We start from the raw sequence: 5,337 nt of genomic DNA on the forward strand, positions 1-5,337 counted from the left end.
TCATGTAAGTGAAGTAGCTTCGCAAAAGGATATCATTCAAGAAAAGTTTGGTTAAGGTTCAGAGTACGTCTATAATAAACCATTTGAAGAAAAAACTACTCGATAAACACACTGATGCAGCACGCACCAAGAAAAACAATAAAAATACTTAGTGGAACTAGAACATGTCAAGATTAAACAAAAGAAGAGAAAATACGCTAATGATGACAGCTATAATACATCAACAAGATCTCGCCTGTGTACAGTCGGTCTGTACAATTTCAACTATGACAGTTTGTTGCGGGTTGCCTAAATATGTGACGTCACATTAAAAGAGTGTATTGCGCAGAGATTTGACGTTTCGGGGAACGATACAGTTTGGTTAAGAAATAATTTGTAACGTATTTTTATTGCTGAAAACATATTTAGGTCTGGTAAGAAACAAAATATATATATATTTCTGTTTCACAAAATACAAAAATAATCTCCTTACTTTCCTAGATATGAGTGAGTTTTCACATCATATTTGTTACAATATCGCATTTTGTGTTTCTGAATGAATTATAGATACATGTCTTTCATTCAAACAATGTTATTTGATACCAAAATCTAGGTATACAAAAGATACCTCATATTCTTCTGACCTTTTTGTTCTAACATCACTTTTGATAAAAAATATTGCCACGATAGGTAGATCTTATATATTTCTGCATTTTGAGCATTGTTTTTTTGGTCTCATAAACAGAATTAATAATAATAGCACAAAATTATATTATATAAAACGGTTTTAAAAGTTTTGTGGAATTTTGGAATCCATTTATTTATCCAGTTATTTTTAACTCAACCTCCATCTTTAAAAATATCGTCCTGTGTTTTCCTTAAATTCAGAAATATGTAGCCTGCAAAAAATCCTAATGCTGCTTCACTTTGAAATATTCCTTAAAATATTGGAAAGTGCACTGAATATCTACGTATTCGAACACTATGTTCCAAGGACTTTTAATGTCAAAATAAAATCATTTTGAGGCCGTCCCTGTGAAAGGTGTTATTGATCAGCGTCCGCATCTCGGTCCAGCCTCCCAGTGAGGGGTCCGACTAACCAAACAGAACATTTTATTTCTTCCTTTTGGAATCTTTTGTTTATGGCCCAACTTAGCGGTGATAAGACAAAAGAGGCCAACTCATCGTATCCCTACCTACAGCGCGCTTTTTCGGTAGGTAGAGGTATGGGATGATAATTTATTTAAGAACGGCCAGATGTTATTTTGGTAGGTCCATCAGAAACTCTATATATCTTGACTTAAATGGTTTAATTTAAAAATGATACAGTATGACTCATTTGTGGTGGAAAATTTCTTGGAGGATCTGTTGTCCAATGACCCATTTTCAGTTTTTCAGTCGAAGATTTTCCAAAAAGAAAAATAAAAAAAATATTTATGCAAATTTTGTGTAGCAAACTCAAAAGTCGGCGGATATAATATGTTAAGATCAGTTCCCAAATAGAGTTAAATTATTTAAAAAAAGCTCATGTTCAATCGTTTTTATAACATATATAGGATGTTCTCTTGAGGGCTAACCACTCTCATAACTTTTTATTTATCAACCGGTTTCGATATTTTTTTTGTTAATCAGACCTCGAGAAAGTGTGTCGGAAGCATGGCTCAGTCATTTTATAATTCAAAATTACAATTAACTGGAACTGTTATTTTTTATGCAAAATTAGTTTGAATGAAAAAAAAAACCGCCGATTTAAAAAAACAACTGCGAGTCAACAGAAATTTAACTGCGCAGTTCTGGTAAGCATTGCTCACATAACAACTATGAGCACGTGTCATGTTCAAAAAATTTGTTCATTCTGTAATATGTTAAACAGAAAAATTATTTCAAACTCCGCTATATGCTCATACTACAAAAATTAATATTTATATGTCCTAGGAAACTTTTTTCCTAAAAAATTCACAATAGTACCATGTTACAAAAAAAAAAAATAGCAACAAATATCCATGGTTTTGAGTTATAAGATAAATGACACGTTTCACAAGGTCTAACAAAAAAATTGGCTCGAATTTAGCCAATAAATAAATAAAAAGTTAGGGGATTAATTATCCCTTAAATAAAATACGCTGTATTTATGTATAAAGTTTCCTATAACTGTTTTCCCTATCTCTAAAAGTGAAACGGAGAGTAATACTTATGGAATACTACTTTGTACATAGTGTATATTTTTTTATACGTATTTTATGGCTTTTATTGCTGCTTTGTTGCTCCTGAACCCTGGTAAATAATTACAAACCACATGACTAGTAATTTTGTTTGGAACATTATTTTATTTTAGAGATGGACACTTTTCGGAAAAGTGTGTTACAGACATGTCCGTTGGACATGTCGATGAAATGTCCGGACATGTCGGGAAGAGTACTTTTGACCTTGAATCTAATAAGGCACCTATGAGTGACGTCATGTCAGGTCACTACTTGAGGGTACAAAGCAGAATATTACTTTTATTCTAATGAATATGTGTTGATATATATTATTTATTACCTACCTTTACACTTTTTTATAAACTGGTCTCTAATTTTCCCCAGACAGTCAATACACACTTATTTAAATGTTTTTCCATCTTACTGGAATTCTTAAAAATTGATTTTGAGCAGAAGTTACATTTATTTACTCAATTCAGAAAAATACATATAACCAAACTGTTGATTCTGGCGTCATACTTCATCTATAAATTATTTGTGTATTAAATATTAAATTAAGAATCAACTGATTACAATTTACTAATCGTTAACTTTGCCAAAAATAATAAAATATGGACATATAAACGAGGTTATATTTTTAAAATGTCAGTTTCGTTTCAGTTAAACAATTACCAACAAAATTACAAGAAAATTGCTAAATATCTTTAATTTTACATATGCCAACTTCAAAAATTTTTTGCGGGAATTATGAATGCAACAAATAATTCCGCGCTTGCACATACAACCTTTCAATCTTGAAAAGTGTCCTCAGGACATGTCCACTTTTCACGACATGTCCGATGGACATATTCAGCTGACATGTCCGCTGCACATCTCTATTTTATTTCCTTCATGTTGGCAATTAAAAATTATTAAAATAATAAGATCAAGATCACATTAAAACGCAACATTTTGTTTCATCGTCTGTGATTGGTGTAATTTTTCACAAGGTTCTATTCAACCAATCGGCGATCGCATTATGCCGAGATGTAACGGTTTGTCATTGTTCATTATAAACGAACCATTAATATTGGTGACGCCAAGGTCTAGGGAATTTTCATTTTCGTTGCCAGCACCAGCTCTGCAATGTTGGTTGCCTAGACTAGGCGGTCAAATAACGTATAACATCAAGACTCGTAGATATTGTTGGTCTATATGTGTAGGCAACTAACACTTCATTTTAAAGTATCAACTGACCCCCCACAAAAGAACTATTTTAATATTTATTTAATTAAAGCTGCAGTAAATGACTTCAATTAAATATTAAATCATTATTGATTTTCTATTCATCATCTTGTGCAAAATAAATGGTTAATGCATTAACATTAAAGCTCTACTTTACAACTAAAATAATGTTATACAGGGTTGGACAAATGTGTCAGAGGATCACCTGTGTTCAGGGTGAACCATGTATAAGTTAGATTAAAAAGTACTCTCGGCAATTTTTTTAAATCGATGTCACTTTAATTTTTATATTTTGAAGCAATGCTTTTTCAAGAATTACAACGATATAGGGTTTGGTAGATGTGCGTCTTGCAGTTTTCTAAATATTAAATGAAATACTAAAAGTATTGTAAGATGAACTTTATTAAAACAAAATACTGACTATTACGAGAAAAGTAAAATATTCATAATAAATGTTCAAATTGGAGACCTTTAGCAGCTTGACAATATATCAAGTGTTTTTTGCAGAATGTACTACGGTTCGTGAACGAACCAGCCTAATTCAATCTTCAAATTCTCCCAATGACTGCAATTTGGTCTTAAAAGATAACCCATATTAAAGGATTTCGAAGAAAATAGTCTGAAGGACTTAAATCTGGTTATCACGGTGGTCATTCAATATCTCCTGTTCAACCATGTTTGTGGAAATATTTCATTTAGGTTTAGGAATTATTCATATAGAGGCTGAACTCAGTCCTGTTGATACCAAATTTCATTTGATATTCATTCAAGATTTTCCTGCTTTGGAAATGAATGGTTTAATACTACAGTGATTGACCCACACAGTATTTAAATGACTGATTCGATGATGTTTCCTCTGATTATTCCCGCCTGTACATTTAACTTTTGAGAATATTGGATGTAATTTTCTACCATCCTGTGAGGATTCTGATCTAACCAGTATCGAAAATCACATCGATTTACAAAACTATTCTTGTAAGATTCATCAGGAACTATTATATTATTTCCTGACAAAACCGCATCCTTCTGTCAGGATCATTACCATTTAATACTTGTACTGTAATATAGAGCGTTTACTAAGCACTTGTACAAACTTTAAACGGTGCATCTATGACTAATTTTAAGATGAAAAGTTCACATGAACATGGGTCTGCAACAGCTTGGTTCTTGAGATACAGGGCATCCAAAAAAAATTTTTGTTTGGTATTTTGATTATATTTTTGTTCAATAACATGGCAATTTGATGAAATTCCGGGTATTAATATTAATTTCAACTGAGAAAATAGAAATGTTTTATCGCTTGGTAAAGAAATATGCAAATACCATAGCAATGAAAAACAATGAGGGACAATCGTGCAGTAACAAATTAAAATATATAGTCTACAAGTCAAGTATTTCATGCTAATTTCATACAAACTTTATTTAATATTTAGAAAACTGTAAGTCGCACTCTCACCAAGCTCTGTATAGTGTCATCCATTTAAAAAAATTTTTGACAGCTTCATACCTCAAAAAATAGGATAGTTCTCAGAACTAAAAATACACTACAGAATAGGATAAAAACAGCACAGAAATTTGTGTAGAGTATTTTTTAAACCAACTTATAATTAGATATTAGAGGAAATGTTATTCAAACATAACCAACCCATTGAAATTGACGGTAGTGCTAAGGAAGCACTAAGCAGCAAATAAATATAATAGTTTTTTAGTAAATTATGTAAATGAAATGAGTCAAAACCAATGTCATATTACTTTTACTCATAAAATTAAATATAACAAAAGTGTCATACATTTAAAGCAAGTGCAGTTAAAAAACTATTAGAAATATCAAAAAAATTGAAAAATAAAATGTCCGGCGGAGTAGATAAAATACCTACAAAAATTGTTAAATCGTGTATGAGTCAAATAGCATCAATTATAATAATAATAATAA

The sequence above is a fragment of the Anoplophora glabripennis genome, unplaced genomic scaffold, assembly GCF_000390285.2.
Source record: "Anoplophora glabripennis isolate ALB-LARVAE unplaced genomic scaffold, Agla_2.0 scaffold217, whole genome shotgun sequence".
NCBI lineage: Eukaryota > Metazoa > Arthropoda > Insecta > Coleoptera > Cerambycidae > Anoplophora > Anoplophora glabripennis.